General features: G+C 36.3%; 1 protein-coding gene across 4 annotated transcripts in view; it reads right to left on the bottom strand.

Moving 5' to 3' along the window:
• Positions 1–18,319, bottom strand: part of GlcAT-P (Glucuronyltransferase P) — a 261,409-nt gene that overhangs the window by 125,125 nt on the left and 117,965 nt on the right. The window contains exon 1 of one of the 4 annotated variants that reach the window (XM_081739557.1): positions 2,183–2,524. The exons of the other annotated variants lie outside the window; for them this stretch is intronic. The gene's annotated coding sequence lies outside the window, so the exon portion shown is untranslated. Of the gene's footprint in view, positions 1–2,182; positions 2,525–18,319 lie in introns of those variants that run through there. 4 annotated transcript variants of the gene reach the window in all.

Here is an 18,319-nt window from a genome sequence, read left to right as displayed (position 1 = left end):
TCATTATACAATATACTTCGATAACCGAGGTGACCAGAACTTTTACTTTCAAAAACGGGACGCATACGAATCGGCGACGGGGGTGGCGGGGTTCCACATTGCATTTTGGGACTCAGCAATATTTTCAATTTACAAAATACACAAGTAAGAATGATAACAGAGCGTTTCTAACTTAAGTACAACCCAACAATACTTGTAACTACTTGAACACTCAGAATTCCCACTCAATTTCTACTTGAACCACAGAACACTCAATTCCCATTTGAACATTCAGAAGTTCCAGACACGGCTGAACCTTCCCAATGAGTGTTGGCACGGAAGAGTATAGAATTTGCATTGATCATTTATATTTTGACTAATAATTACCGGACACCTGAGTCATTTTTGCTTAAAAACGGGACATTTATGCGTCCCGTTTGAGAATCAGAAAAATAACGGGACAACGGTTGAAAATAAGGGACTGTCCCGGCTAAAACGGGACGTCTGGTCACCTTGTCGATAACAAATATGATTTAAATGTTGTTATATAACACCCTTCATGGACCTCTCGTCACATGGAATGATTTTGATCACTTCTAGATGAAATTAAGAAAGAAAAAAACAGTTGATAATGCTCCAAGAGCATTGCCAGAACGAACTTTAACAAATTATTTTTTCTTATTAACTTCTATAAGTTTTATACCAATTGTTCTATATAATTTGTTATTATACTCATTAAGGTGGATCACCACCCGGAAGTCAGTACATATTTTAGCTCATTGCCTTAACTACTGCGCAATGAAATGTTACATATTATAAATATTGTACTATACGATAGAATAATGTTTCAGCTACAGCACTAGACACTGATCCATTTGGTTGTGTCTCCCGATATCGAAAAATGTAACAAATAAAAGAAAATATTTGATTCGTTTTACAATGAGCACACAAGATGGCATTCGCTATAATATCTTACTAGAAGTGCTCAGTTTTACAAAATGTTTATTCATATGTGTAAAGTATTTTAAAGTAACGTTCTTATTACGAAATAGATATATTGTCTGACAGTTTTTTCTGTTATGTTTAATATTTTATTTAAATATTAGTTTACAATTAAGGAAATAGATTTTGAGACGAAACTTGCGCAGAACGCCATAATGCGTTGTTGCCAAATTTGTATGTTTACTGTAGCAGTCACAATAAGAAAATTTCTGAATTCTAGCATTGCAGTTCGAAAAGCTGAATTGCGGTAAGGTTCGAAAACTAATTTCTCTCATCAGTAAACACTCCATACTATGTGGCAACGCCACACTATTTAAGCAGCGTTTAACATAGCACTAGGAACACCTAGTGATCCACCTTATTATAATATATCTAGCTATTTATAATTTTATTGAGTACTGAATTTTTTTCCACATGCTTTGTTTAAAAGTTCTGTTAAAACGTTCTACGATATGTTATTTTATGAAGACACATGCTCAAAATGGAGGGCTCAAAATTGAAAAATTCGCAAAATATCGTCTTTCTATGACTTACGGTTCCCAAGATATGGCTCCTTAAATCTACCGAAATCCAAATGTTTTTGGCCAATATCTAGGGAACGGTGGCCACTTGGCCAGTGGCAGTAGTACTATTTGGTGGTTACTATTTAGTACCAAAATGTTCACCATCCTCTTAGGTATTGATCAACACTAATATCATCTCTCTATGACTTACGGTTCCCGAGATATGGTTCCTTAAATCTCTCGAAATCGGAATTTTTTGGCCAATATCATAAAACGGTAAGAATGATGCAAAAAAAAAAAAAAAATTCCATCACTTCTTTCAGATAGTTTTTGATGCCCTATCGAAGGAGGGCTGAAAATGGAAAAATCCACAAATAATAGACAGTCAGACAGACAGACAGACACACACACACACACAGACAGAAAATTCAGTAACGAACTTCCCAAGTTCGTTGAATATTTCTCCTCTCGTCGGCAACACTGCTGAATGAACCCTAATTGCAAAATTGCCATCTCTGGTATAGATTAAACATATCTATTTTTTTTCTTTCTTGTAAAGTATAATAAATTATATAGAACAGCAGCTTGAGACTGTTGTCAGTGAAATGTGTTTTCAAGTACAGCCCGTCAACTGAAGTGAAAAAAAGTGCAGCGATCTGTGAAGCATAGCAAGAGAAGTGGTTGAAGTGGGTATTTACCTGTAAAAAAAGGCGAGTAGTACTCTTCTTGCAAGAAGTACATAAAACAGCTCCTCTTCAAGAACACACGATCATGGTCACTCCAACAAAAACACCCACTGTAAACTCTTAACATGACTTTGTTAAAACATCATCATCCACGACTACACAATCTGATGATGTTTTAAAGTCAGAACACCGAACCGAATGGAAATTTGTGCAGAAGAAGAGGCAAGCAGGCGACCGACCGGACACTTACTTGCACGCACACACTTGGGCAAAATCCTGTTGGCAATATGAAGGTCGATCACGTCCATCCGGCACAACAGACTTGCATGCTTGATCGGTATGGGTCTGTCTTTCTTTCTTGGTTGCTTGCTACGGAGGTTTCATTACGTGAGGATAACAAGACATTTTCTTGTTTAAGAAAGAGGAAAACAACTCTTTTTTTTTTCGTATTTTAACAACAGACATGAAAAAGTTGCTGGTCTGGAAAACGTTACGTAAGGAAATAATACACAGTGCTTCTTTCTATGTCTTCATGCAAGAAAGAAAAAAAAAAGTTGCTTGTTCAGCAGTACTGCTAATAGGTCACCTCTCTTGGCAACCAGTAAACAAATTTGCATATTAATGTTGTTCAGCTTTTAGTTTGGGTGTTTCTAGCCTACGCAATGCTTTAGACGAGATCGCAAATGGTGTATGTTCAATCGGCTGGTGCGTGGTTAGGAGTTCGATTCCCAACGAGTCCTATATTATTCTCTTGACCACACTGTCTCATAATCAACGCTTTTCTTCAAAGGAACTTTTAATAAGTAAAAGTAGGGAAAGAAATTACAAGAGGAGAATGCAATTAAAAGGAGAGTTTGACATATCGTCGCTGCGCCTCGAAGAACCGCTATGTGTTAAAAACCACAACTTTTCAGGAGAAGCAAAAAACATTCCACTCTTTAAAATTTTGCCAAATATACACGGAAACACTTCAAAATATAATTAAATTGGGTCTGCTTATATTATGGACTGGATATTGTTGTAGCTTGCTTCAACAATGTTATATTACTATTTTCGTGTTCACGTAGCACATATTGTTTTATCTCTAGCGTCTTTATAAACACATATAGAATCAATACGCACGTGATTAGTACTTGAAGCCTATCTATTATTTTTGCTTGTTGTGGGGGAAAAATTTTATTTGATCACATTATAAGAGACGCTGCCTGGCAGTTTTGAGGTTTATTTGCACGGCATAACTCATTTTCGACAAAAATCACATAGCGGTTCTTCGAGGCGCAGCGACGATGTACTCTCTCATTAGGGTTGCCAATTCTGGAAAATAAAATTACCGGCATCCTCTCAAAATTCCCTATGATATAGGCCTAAATGTGAAGTATTTCTGTTTGGATCCATCTATGGGAAGGAAAATGGAACGGGAGACGGAGTAAAAGTTAGCTCCAATCAGGGTGTTTTAGCGTCCTGCTTTAATGAACCAAGAAATGTTTAGGATAGTGAAACAAAGGATCATTATTGTAGTCGTAGCCACGTAGGTGTTGGAAAGATGTAGGGTTTCCAACTCTGGAAAATAAAAAATAAAAAAAAAAACAGCACCCCCTCAAAATTCCCTATGATACAGGTCTAAGTGTGAAGTATCTCTGTTCGGACCCATCCATGGAAAGGAAATGTACTATCATGAACAAAAGTGCATTAGCACCTGTATTCTGCATATCCTTAGCACATTCACTAATAAGCTTAATAGATACATTGTGCTATAAATGAGAAACTGAAATTGGCATTGATCATTTACCAGTAACTGCCACTTTAAAATTATCGAAACATGAACAAAAGTATATTAATCTTACGTGAAAATTTTGGATTTGGAAGAAGAAATTTATTCTTTAAACTTATATTTCAACCACAGGAAATAACTTTAAGAAGTCCTTTTTCATTCTCAATAAATGTATAAATTTCTTACAAGTAAATTTCAAATTTTCCCTGATACAATCCCTGTCATCTCTTTAAATTATCTAAACAGATGAACAAAATATATTAATCGTTGATAGATGGTGAAATGTGACAGTTTTGGATTTACAGAATGAAAGTCACTTTGTAAATCTATACTTTGAACTAGACAAATTTGAAAAAAACGGTCATAAAAGGACTGGTAAGAAATTCGTGTCGGTCACTGGGTTTAATCAAAATAACAGCAATATTTCCGGCCAGGCCCGTGAAAAACCGGCCACTTGGCAACCCTACCTCTTATATAGCCAGTGACGTAACTAGGAGGGCAAACGGAGCTTCTGATCAGGGCACCGGATTGGAAGAGCGCAGACTTGAGCAAATATTTGGGGGGAGTGTTTTGGTTTGGTTGGTCAGGGGGGCGCTAATGCGACAACTAGCGTATCTGCGTCGCTGCTCTATCTTATCTTTTAATCGTTAAAAAAAGCTTTTAACCTCAAAAATATTTATATATTACGGCATATGACGGATTAATTTATTAACGAACTCGGCCGATTGCGAAAAAAAGAAAAAGAATTTAAAAAATCGCTTTTATTGAAGAGTTATCGTGCGAATAGACATACTCATTGCATTACAATCTTATAAACCGCACCAGCGTGATCTTAATAAATAAATAAACTCTAGTAAAGATAAGAAGGACAATTAGGCGAAACTAAAGGATAATGAACCCTTTTCAGTAATAAAAGTTACATATAGGCAATCAACAATGCACTGTTGTTGTACAGGTTGCATAGAAGCTAGGAAACGTCTTCGATCAATACCAATGACTATGACTTACGGTTCCTGGCTCCTTAAATCTCCCGAAATCGGAAAGTTTTTGGTCAATATGTCGGGAATGGTAAGAGTGACGCAAAAAATTCAATCACTTTCTCAGATAGTTTTTGATGCTCTATCGAATGAAGGGCTCAAAATTGAAAAAAAAATGCACACAGGGCCGTGCCGTGGGGGGGGGGCGAGCGGGGCGACAGCCCCGGGCGCCGAAGTAAGGGGGCGAAAAATTCGGAAGAAAAAAGGAAAAAAGATAGGAAAAACTGCTTGGAATTTATGTATGGGGGCGCCGTCGTATACTCTCGCCCCGGGCGCTGATTTTCCACGGCACAGCCCTGCACACACACACACAGAGACACAAAGACTTCAGTAACGAACTTTTTAAGTTCTCTGAAAGCTCGCTTTATTGTGTGAAGTAACAAACGGACGGACGGATGAACGGACGTACTATCAGTACAATTTATAAGTCTGACTGGTAAAGATCGTATTAAACTCTTGAATGGAAGTGAAATTTTGAATTCTGTTTTTGCAATACACAACTAGAGTGATTATCTCGGTGGAGTTCATTAAGAATCGATTAAAGGAAGTGAATGATGATGGAATAGTTAGTGGAATGAAAATGTAGGAGGAAATGGAAGTACCTCGAGAAAACTCACGGACATGCTGTTGTCTACCCCGAACTTTCTTGATCGGGGATCGAACTAGGGACTCCATACACCAGAGGAATCGCTCTACCACTGAACAACCGTGGCCCCTTACTTGGAGTATGAGAGGGTTTGTAAAGGAAGGAATCAATGATTAAGTTAAAATCTCATATGCTGGGGTATGAGAGGGTTTCGCATGATCTTCTTTACGTTTTTACCAGAGTTTATTATTACTAAAAAATTAAAATAAGCATTGATTATTCTTATTGAGTATTATTGACTACAATTCTCAATAGAAGAACAAACATTGATTTCAATAAGAACAATGAAGTTTTAGCGAAATTTCAAATTAAAGGTTTTACATATATTAAACATACTTGGATTAAACATACTTGCGGATCGCCATTTGATCATCACTGATCTAGAATAGATAGCAAAAAAAGGGTCTAGGTCTACACAGGGAAGACGGTGTTTCCGTAGGAGGAATTGTAGAAGGAGCTACGAAATTCCCGATTGATGCTTGCTTTCAGAGTTCACATTATCTATATTTACGTGGTACATAATGTCTTTGATTAAACATTATCATCATCATCATAGGTATTCTGAAATTATTGGCAGGTCACTTCCCACAACTGAGCTTCCATTCTTTACGGTCTTTCGCTGGTCTCTTCGTCTTCACATATGATTTTTCTGCTTTGACATCTCCTAGTAATTGTAGTCTTCTTCGGCACCTTCCTCTCTTTCCTCCCACCATACTCTTTAGCACGTCCCTCATTCAACATTTCCTTCTTAACCAATGCTCCAACCAGTTTCTCTTCCTCTTCTTCAGAATATCTAAACTTGTTCTTTTTTTTCTCCCTCACCACTTCTAAGACTCTCATTTGTTTTCCGCTCGACACAGCTAATTCACCCCATTCTTCTTTACACCTACATTTCGAAAGCTTGCAGATAAAAAAAAATCCAAAGGTGTGAAGTCGGGGCTTCTTGGTGACCAAGCAATGGGCTTTATATGTCCGATCCATTGATCTCCAAAACAATCAACAAGGCAATTGGTATTGTTAACGCCAAACATACTTGAGAGGCTCTGGTGAGAAATTGATTATTGCCTGGGCGTGTGTAATGTTGTAAATCGTTTACACATAGAAACATACTGACATGCAAACGGACTTTTACATGTTTTGTCATAATAAAGAGGATTCTGATAACACTGTATTTGATTTTGCAGTTAATAAACTATTTGATTCAGGATTTAGATTACTGGGCTTTCGGCATCGAAGGGCATGTTAGCCTGTTACATTTGAGAGATGACTTCCCTCAGCGAGCACACTATCCGGGGAAAGGGAAGGAAGGAAGCCGCCTGGGACCTATATGTTAGGTATCACCCCGGCATTTGCCTGGTGTGAATGAGGAAAACCCTTATTCAGAATGGCTGAAAAAGCTTTTTATACTTTTCGACCGAGTGCCCCTACTGGGAATCGAACCCAGAATCCTTCACACCGAAGACGAGGTCGTTAGTGACTACGCCATCCGGAGACCCAATAAACTATTTGAGTTGCCACATAAAACAATGCATCATTCAACTACTAAAGTGCTAGGCTTCCTACACAGCAATTCCACGAATCCCCACCATTGTTTATTGAAAATCCCGTTTAATGATTATTGAACCTAATACAACTAAAACTATCTTTAAAAAAAAAAAAAAAAAAAAAACTTTGAAATGATTTTCTGGAGAAGTAACAAACAAACTCGTGCTTTGCAAACTAAACGACCTTTTGAAGGAAAGTTTTCTTTTTTCAAAAAAAGAAATCTCTCTCTCTCTCTTCTCAAGCTGTTAATTGTTGCTGCCAATCACGATCATCAGGTGCAAATGACTTTCTACGCCACGAAGACAAGAAAAGGAAAAGGGCCTGTGGAAAAACAACCAAAAGCGATTTCTCATTAAGCTGCTGGATGTAAAGGTGTTGGAAGTCGGTAATTGACGCTAACGAAGATGGAGGGCCGTTCTTAATGCGCATTTCGTACGTACAAACAAACAACGTTAACTTATGCAGGAAAAAAAAAAAGATCGAAAAGAAAAGGAAGGCTTAGTTACTAATGTCTATATGAGTCTGAAACTAAAGTGTACTAACTACCGTACTAAGAAAGAAAGTGATTCATGTAATCCACTTCAAAAATTTTCCTTTAAGAGTTCTTTACTACGTGCCTCATCATTATTTAGACTTTCAAACTGTGCTATTCACAAGCGTATGGAAAGTTTTACAAGGTACATTCCCGCAAATGCAAAGTTCTCCGAGGCCCAATGTGTATTGTACTAATTTTAGTGACCCATACGGATAATTTGCATATTTATGGCCTTCCCAATGAATTTCCGAGAAAATTAGACATGAATTTGATGTATTACTTGCACTATTCCCATTTGAAAAACAGAAAGTTGAATCCAATATGGTGGATCCAATATGGCGACCAGGGTGGGAAACATGTGTCAGAGAAACAGTATTTGATCCAATTTGTTTTGCATATGCCCATATTCATTCATGTCCAGTTACATCTAAAGAAACTAAAAGCAATTTTGTGTCCAAGCGTTATAGCAGTGCATGATTGAATTCCGGATATATAATAATAATAATAATAATAATAATAATAATAATAATAATAATAATAATAATAATAATAATAATAATAATAATAATAATAATAATAATAATGCAGAAATCAATGTAAGGCATTTTAGTCTCAAAATTTGCTGTACAGTAGGTTAAATTTGGTGTTCTAATTTTTCAAACAGTTTAAATTCTCTCAAGACTTGTTTCTGCTGAAATATATATATTTAAAAAAATAGCAAGACAAAATTTAACAACGAACTCGTTTAACATCCGCAAAACGAGGAGAAAAGGAAGAACTACTACAAATTATTCAGGGTTATATTTTTCAATTGAATGCACTTTTCTCAAAAATCATTTATTGTTCTTCATTGTGTTAATCAATCCACTGCAAGTTATTGCGAAGTTCATTTTGCAGAACATTACTCCTCTTACTGTTGACTTTTCCATTAAACTTACCTATGGAAAAAGCGCTAGAAGTTGTTAAGAGTCTTCATCCTGGCGAAATTAAAATACCGCTAATTTTACAGTAATTACGTGATATCTTCAAATAGATAAAATATAATTGAAATATGGAACAAGAGCGCCCTAGACAATATTATTTTGCGTGAGGTACCGTTATCACAAGTCACCTAGTGGATTTCCGTTTTCAGCTGTTTAGAAACGCGAAAATAAATGCCGATTTTCAAAATGGCTTGAAATCGAAAGCAGATAAGTGAGTCGTGATAACGGTATCTCATGTAAAATAATATTGTCTAGGGCGATCTTGTTCCACATTTTGATTATCTTTTATCTATTTGAAGATATCACATAATTACTGTAAAATTAGCGGTATTTTAATTTCGCCAGGATGAAGACTCTTAAATAACTTTGCGACCAGAAACTAAATTTATCCATCTAACCGGGACGAAATACGAAACTGACCGGGACGACCCCTCGAAACCGGGACTGTCTCGGTCAAACCGGGATGTCTGGCAAGCCTACCTTGATACAACCTTGGTTTCTTGTGTTTTTTTTTGGGGGGGGGAGAGGGACATTACCAAGGCTACAAGATATGGACGTACTGCTTAGGGTTGGATCCAAACCACATGAGATCCCACTAGGAATCGAACCTGGGTATCCATACTGAAGACGGTAACGCAAATCCTTTATCCACGAGGGAGTTTATTTATTTATTTAAGAATACAGCAAACCTTTAGCGACTAATTACAGTATTCCGTACGGTATACTAAAGTGGTTCAACAATTCAGCTTGGAGACATACTACAGATATCTAAACTTTTATATACCTTGATGTACCTATTACAAGAAGCACATATTCGCCACATAGGAGACTTCATTAATACATTCGTTCTGGCTTTCTGACAGAAAAAGAAATCAGTGTTTGTTTGCCTTGTTCTTAAGGTAGGATCCTGAAGTTTAAGCGTATTTGTACGTTCTATCTCGTTGTTAATGATTTTGGGAAACAAAATAATACATCAAGAATGGTTCTCCTTTGCGCAAGCGTTTCAAAATGACAGGGAATTAATCTGCATTACAACCTTTGTTGTAACTCCATAGTTAATTAATTATCTTTCACTAAAATTTGAAATAAACATTTCCTCATTAATAGACCAGGAGTCTATTTATATATACACTGTAAAAAATAATTGTCAACACATACTTCACGAAACAAACACATCTGTAAAGACATATATCGACCGGTCACCGCACTCACGTTGGGATCATCATAGCGTTACAATGCACTCCTAATGAGTTATTTCTCTGCATGCAACGGGCAGTGAACTGTAAATCTCTCATACACGCATTGAAAGGTGTAAGTGGGGATATGTGTGAAGGCATATGTGCGTGCGCATGAGAAAGGGAGAGAGAGAGAGAGAGAGAGAGAGAGAGAGAGACAGAGAGAGAGAGAAAGAAAAAGCGTATACATGTTTGTATACTCTGTTCAAACCATGTGCACGCTTTTCTGCATTATTTATTTACTATTCAAATGCGATTCCATTGATTTAATCTTCACTTACTGCACTTGCATATAAAACTAGGTGCATTTGCATTCATATATTTATTAATGGCATTCACATCATGGTTATGTCCAACATATAATAGGTACAAGGCTAATCATTGCGTATCTGTGTATTCTTTCTTGTATATTATGTTGTATGAGTTTGTGAAATGTTTAACAATGTTTTTTAATATCGGCTCTAAAGAAAACAACACGTCGGTAAAAATTTACAGTTTATAGATACAGGATGGTGCGGAGACGACTGACACATTTCAAAGCTGAATATTGCGCAGGCGCAAAAGCTTGGAGTGGGTTACGGGTACGAGATTGGAAGAGAATAGGATGTCATTTTATAGGAATACCATAACAGATACCACGGACATCGTTGGAGCGTTGAACTATGTGTTTTCTGTGTTACTCATTACGAAGTCAGTCATTAAAATGCAGTGATTGTTAAGACATTTCACTGTTACCTGACATTATTTAAGAAGCCAAAGGTTCATTGTAAATGTTGCAGTGTTCTTATGAAATGGCATCCTATCCACTTTTCATACCCCAACCGCAACCCAATCCAAGCTATCGTGCCTGCTCAATATTCAACTTTAAAATCTCAGTTGGATCCACGTCACCCGTACAAGTAAAGGGAAGAAAACTTCGAAAGGTAACAGTGACACAGATACTCCTAACAATGTTGAAAATACTCCTTGTATATTTTGAGGCATAAAATACAATACTCTATGATGTACAAACACTGCGTGTGGGTTTTCATTGGGTTGAGTTGACTTGATTTTAGTTCAGCGCCCCTTTCAGCAGCGATGCTATGAGACGTGGACCTACTGATTAACGTGGAATCCGAACCACATGAGCTCCTGCCGGGAATCGAACTCGGGTCTCCCACGCCAAAGGCGCGTACGTTTCACTGTGTTCTTCCAGTTCATACCACTTTCATCATTCCACCATTATTATCCACCTTATCATTATCGTCTCCTTGAGTATCGACGCATAATTGTGGAACATCAAAATATATCATATTAACGAGGGCGCTCATCAGGGGGGCAAGGGGGCGCCCTAAGAGAAAAACGTACTTGGGAATATCGAAAGCCCAATAGAATTTTTACATTGGTTATAGCAAAATTTGAAACCTGGCTTATATATGCCCCACTTGGAAACCACAACATGGGCGCCCTTGCATGTTAATCGATTTTATATTAATATATTTGGAATATAAAAAGATAAATAGAATATGTATTATTGTACAGAATGTTTCTAAATGAAAATCGGGGCTTTAATTAAGTGTATGTTGTCTTTAATACTATATAATACAGAAATGAAACATAGTGAAGATTACAAGGTGAAGATTGTTTCGTAGTTTTTCGTCCTAATGCAAATTCGTGGCAGTTAGTCTCAAGTATTTTTATTGATTAGTGAACAGGCTAATGAGTAGATAATGAAACGAAATCTTAAAGTTTTACGTCCCACGTATATGCCGGTTAGGCTAAAAGAGATGGTGGTTATGAGAAATGAATAAAATGGTGGAATGAAAGAAAGAGGGAGGAAACGGGAGAACCCCGAGAAAATCCACGCACACGATGTTTGTATACCACAAAGTTCACTTGGTGCGAGCAGGGATCGAACCAGGGACCCCATGCACCAAATGTGAACGCTCTACCACTGAGCCGCCGCGGGCCCAGGCTAGTAAGTAGAGTTTCGTCCCAGCGACAGACAAGTAATGACTTACACATCAATCAACCGGTAGTTTATGAAACTTAAACTAAGTTGCAGCACAGCCGCACTGAGAAAAAACCGTTTTCTAGACAGTGGTATATTGTACACATATATGCGGAATCCTTATGTTTACTACTGAAATCAATACGGAGCATACGTTATCCATATGTTAATTACAAACGGCTCTTTTCCCGCTTAGATGTTACATCATGTCGTTACAGGATGGATCACATCTAACAGTCTTCCGTTATACGTCAGCTATATGTTACATACGTCCATCTGTATGTGAGATCCCGACCGCCTATATACTGTTCTTTCGTTCGTATGGAAAGTACGTTTATTCGGAACACTTATACGAAAAGTACGTATAAAATATACATTGTCAATTATACGTTTGGTGTACGTTAAAGTTCATAAACTACAGTATTTACAAATGTAACCTACGTTTTTACATACACCTCATACATTTTTTTTTCTCAGTGTGGATAGGCCTATTAGGAACTCCGAACACTTGCTAACGTTATTTGTATCAGCGTTCTCCAACGGAGTTTGCTGAAACTCAGAGAGATCAACCTAGTTTTATTTTTAATGGATATCAATATGCAAAGAAGTGTGGTGGAATTGTTTGGCCTTGTGTTGCATGGCTATGTAAAGGAAAAGTGTTTATCTTGGTTGTATTCTCAAAAAAAAAAAAAAAAAAAAAGCGGAATGTTCAGATGCACAGGCGGCTCTGGCAGGGGGGACGAGGGGGACGCGTCCCCTCTCCAATATTTTAAAGTACAAAGTATTCAATATTTTATTCTAATTTAATTAATTTACTAACGACAGGATAAGATGTAAATAATAATACTTATATTTATTTGGAATAAAATATTCAGGCTGTGAAACGATTATAACACAGTTTTTGATATACTTCGGGGCAGTGATTCTCAAAGTGTGGGTCGCGATCCATTGGTGGGTCGAAAGAAGTTTTTCCTTTTAATTATGAAAATTTTATTTTGATGTAGAAAGATATGTTATGAAGTATTATTCAGAAAATAAAAATTGGAAGCGAAGTGAATAATGAGGTGAATAGTAAGTGGTTACTCAGAGACCTGCCCTGTTGTACAGTCAGTAGAGATGCTGGCCTAGAATGGTAAGAGAGTGATTGTGTCAAAATATGTCACGGGTTAAGGAATTGCGTCGCAAGTAGTGTTAATTCTGTGTTACCTTTCTATGGAAACACTTTAACACTCTTTGTGCATACCAGGGGCGGATCCAGGACGGACATCTAGGGGGGGCGGTGGGTTGTAATACTGCTACTTAGAGCTACTTTTAAGAGCTCCAAACTCTGGGATGGGTTTTATTTATATATAAAATAAAGTTCCATCTTCGGGGGGGAGATAGCTCAGCATAGTGCAATTTCATATGATACAGTTATTGAGAAAGAAAGTTACATTACACTTGCTTGATCGTCACCGATTGATACTATTCTCGTACCGGCAGAATCACTTACAATTTAGTTTGAAATTGAGATATTTACGATAGACATAAAAGAAACCAACTAAATTTTGATTTATTAAAATGTAAGCATCGAGCTCTACTTTGTAATAGAGATGCAAGGGCTCGGAAAAAAACCGGCTTTTTTGGAAAAAAACTCGGTTTTTTCTGCTTCGCTTTTTTGCTTGGGAAATTTTGGGCTTTTTTGAAAATTTTGCTTTAAACTGATAAAGAAGACTTTGTTTCGCTTCTCTACAACAAAAAGAACTCATTTAAATAGCGGCTGATGCAGATAATAATATGAAACCTCGAAAATAAACCATGAATTTCAAAAAGATTTTCTAAAATTCTTAACATATTTACATTGTGAGTTCTAAAGGATTAACCAATATATGTAATAATATTTTAACCTCTTATATACAATAAGTACTTTAAAAAATGATACACAAATAACTAGCGAAATTGTATGTAGTATTTTTACTTCAAAATATCACACACCCTCTTTTTGAAGCAAAGTAAAGAAAAACATGAGAGAAATCTGCACATTAAGAGCTTCGTTTCGGGTTCTGTACATTCTTGAAATTTTTCAGTTAAGTTTTAATTTTCATATACATTGTATGAATATTTCGAACAAATTTTTCACTGATTGATCACATACGTAATAATCTGTTACCACCTATCAGGTGCTTCGGATCTGCAAAATCGGTAAAGCTCCCAAATTCTGCAATGCACTGACTGCTAGTTAAGCTTGTTCAGAATCGGGAAAGTATCGAATTTTCTGTTCATGGATCATATACGTAATAGACGGTTCATCTGAGCGTATGGTTTTCAAGGCTGTAGAATATATAACCACCATCACGGTTTACCCAATGCTGAAGGTTTCTAAATTTTTAACAAGAAAATTCAACATATAGTTAGGAATTTTTTTTTCTACAAAAAAGAAAAACTATTGAGTACATTTAAAAAGAGTGGAAGAATCAATCACTGTTCCAATTCACAAGAAAGACGACAAAATTGATTGTAATAATTATCGAGGCATTTCTCTTAACATTCTATTAATAAGATTGACCCCATACGCAGATGAAATTATTGGAGATTATCAGTGTGAATTTAGTCGAAATCGACCAGATATTTACCATTCGACAAATACTCGAAAAGAAATGGGCATATATTATCCAGTACATCAACTGTTTATTGATTTTAGAAAGGCTCACAACTCGGTAAGGAGGGAAACATTGTACATCATTCTTACGGAATTTGGAATACCGGAAAAGCTAGATTTATTGAGTGTTTAAATAAATTCCAGAGTAAAGTTCGAGTAGAAAAATTCGAGCTTCCACGTCGAGATTGGCCTGAAACAAGGATATGCGTTATTGCCGTTATTATTCAGCTTTGTTCCGGAGTACGCTATAAAAAAAAATCAAAGATAGGAACCAGGGCCTAGAGTTGAATGGTATTCACCAGGTTATGGTGTATGCTGATGATGTAAGTCTGATAGGAGAACAATCGAAAGAAATGCAGAGGCCTTATTAAACGCTTGCAGGGACATGAGTAAATGCAGAGAAATCTAAATACAAGGAAGTTCACAAGGATCGTAATACGGCAAATTATGAGTGCGTTAAAATATCGATTAATACTTTCGACACAGTGGATACTTTCAAATATCGTGGATCAGTATTACCAGACCAAAATCATACCTACAAAGAAATTAAATGTCGACTAAAATTAGGAAATTCTTGTTATTATTCAGTTCAAAATATTTTGTTGTCGCGAATTTTGTCAAGGAATTTAAAGCTTAAAATATATATAATGATAATCATGCCTGTTATGCTTTATGGTTGTGATACATGGTCGCTTACGCTGAGGGAAGAACGCAGACTGAAATTATTTGAGAATAAAACTCTGAGACGAATATTTGGATCCAAGAGGAAGGGGAATGGGGAATGGCGGAAACTTTATAAGGAGGAACTACATAATTTATACGGTTTACCAAACATCGTTAGAGTCATCAAGTCTAGGAGGCTCAGATGAGCAGGTCATGTAGCCAGAATGGAAGAAAGTAGGAACGCTATTTTTAACTGGAAATCCAATCGGGAAACGTCCATTAGGAAAATCTAGGCCCAGATGGGAGGACAATATTAAGATGGATCTAGCAGAAATAGGAATACAGAATAGAAACTGGATTGAATTGGATAACGACAGAAGTCAATGGAGAGCTTTTGTGGCCATAGAGAAAGAAAGAGAGAGAGAGAGAGAGAGAGAGAGAGAGAGAGAGAGAGAGAGAGAGAGAGAGAATACATTTAAGTTAAGCACAACTGCACAACAAACATGAGTGAGTGGTTAGCTTTCGCGCTTCTATCGTGAGGTCCGGGATTCAACCCCGCATTCGACCATTTTGACAAAAGTTTTTCTTAATTCCATCTGTGAATGTAGAGATAGTGCGTGTACTGTGAGTCCTGGCCGACTTACTTTCTAATCGTTTTTAAATCTTTGTTATTATTAATTATCAGCAGTGATGGATTTGCGAAGAGGGTTAGGGTGGGGATGTCTTCCGGATTGAAGCCTCTACCCCGAAATTACGGAATTTCTAAAACAAACTAAATATTGGTTTTGTCCTTACTCATAAACTTCAAGCTGTCCTCAAATAAAAAATTAAGAATTTTTAGAAAAACTATGCATTAGTAAGAAAAGCCCCTCCGAAAATACTTTTCTAAATCCGCCACTGATTATCAGTATAAAATGATCTTCAAAGTTGTATCTGGAAGATTATAGCTGAATATACAAACGAAACGAAATATTTGTTATGCCTGTACTCATAAACTTAAGCTCCTCTTAAATAAAAGTTATAAATTTTTATAAAAAACAAACATTATTCAGAAAAAACCCTCCCAAATATTTTTCTAAATCCGATACTGATTATTTCTATCAAATGGTATTCAAGGTTGTGTCTGGAAGATTATTGTTAAATCCTTGCACAGCTATAGTATAACGGAAATGTGGAAGTACGCTCTGATAGATATATTGAAAAACGTACGCTCTGATGGATATATTGAAAAACATAAGTTTAATTATGTGCTAGAAGCTAAAGTACTAAGCTCTAAGAAGTGAAACAAATGACTAAAAGGAAATGATCTAGTGAAGAAAAAATGTCGATAATTCAGAAGTTAAAATCAAGTTAAATAGCTTTTAAAATTGCCCTCAAATACTACGTACTTTATGTTTACTTTAACTCATAAACCATGTGCTCCCTCCATCATGATGGTGAATTCCAGAGCGAAATATGGCATTCAGGTCATGGAATCTTATTTAACTTTAGAGTATACTATAAGAAAGCTATTTAAACAGAAAAATCATGAAAATGAAAAAAGCCAAAATTTCCAAAATTCTCGTTTTTTTCCCAAAAAAGCCGGCTTTTTATGTGCAAAAAACCATCGATTCAAAAAAGCCGGCTTTTTTGCATCTCTACTTTGTAACATGCGTGGTCGCTCGGGATTTTCATAACATCCCCAAATAAATCTCATGTTAATCACTGATATGGACTGTTATTGAACGAACTGGAATTATATACGATTAGAAAAAAAAATAATTGCTTTGAAATTTACTACAACCATTACATAGAATGTCAATGTGTATTTGAACAAAAGTAGGTGGACCACAAAATTCCTTTTATTATTTAATGTGGGTCGCAATAACAACAAGTTTGAGAACCACTGCGTTAGAGGTCCGTGAAGGTAAGCAGGGAGGTTACAAATGGAATCGAAGATAATAAACAGGTTGAGCTAGGTAGTACCATTTAAATAAATTTCTCAGATCCCCCCCCCCCCGCCAATTTTACATGCCAGAGACGCCAGTGTTCAGATGTGAAGATTAAGAGGATGGCATTGAATTCAGAAGGGGTGAAAAGAAAGAAAAAGTATGTTTCGATGGGCGACAGAATTGTAAAAGTAACTGAATTACTAGAAAAGTCAGGAGACATCGGGAAGTTTTTAACCCTTTATTTGACACTGTTGCTCTCAAGCAATATCGCATTCTATTACGTCATACGCACCAATTATAACTTCAGTGATCATTTAATAGGCATTATTGCTTTCATACAATATTCATATACATGATTTGCGGGTCGCTTGTTTAGATATTTCTAATCTTCGTTAACAGGAGACAGTCAAATTTAGTACAGAGAAGCTCAATCTCCTACGTTCCACGAAAGTTCTTTTTTCATTTTTTTTTTTTAATTTGTGGTTTCTTGCTTTGTACAATAGCTTTGTAATGTCAACAAAACTGCTGCTAATTACTGAAAACATTCTTATATTTGACCGTAATAGGTCAATACTGCTTAAGTAGCTACGGATAAGACCTATTTTATGGCAATGTTGCTTTGAAATAAACACCCTGTATTTTATAACCAAAGTACAAAAATACTTCAAAAATTACGAAATTGTGATCAGGAAGACATGGTTCAACCATAAAACCAAACTAAATGTTTTAATAGTAATGCTATCAATGCTTGCCAATTAAAGGGTTAAGAAGTGTCTCTTACATAATCCACATGGATTAAAGAAAAAAGAAAGCTGTTAGGAGTGATATATGAAAATATTGAACAAAGCTATTGATAGTGAAGAATATTCGAATATTATTTAATAAGTGACAAAGCACTGGCTGCAGGAAAGTCGTTAGGACTGATAGGTGAAAATATTTGACAAAATTATTGATAGTGAAGAATATTCGAATATCATTTAATAAGTGACAAAGCACTGGCTGCAATTTTGTTTTTGGGACTAGGCCTTAAGTTTTAAGGCCGAGTTTTTAATTCTGTGGATTTTTTAGTTTATAAAAATTTTAAAAAGTAATCCCTGAATTAACTGCGTGGGTCCATGGAGTCCCTTGGGTTACTTACTACCCCCTTTCGTATATGCTGAGTGCGAAGCATATAC

Source organism: Thermobia domestica, chromosome 15 (assembly GCF_964235325.1).
Source record: "Thermobia domestica chromosome 15, izTheDome1.hap1.1, whole genome shotgun sequence".
NCBI classification, from domain to species: domain Eukaryota; kingdom Metazoa; phylum Arthropoda; class Insecta; order Zygentoma; family Lepismatidae; genus Thermobia; species Thermobia domestica.
This window is presented reverse-complemented; position numbering and strand designations above follow the sequence as displayed.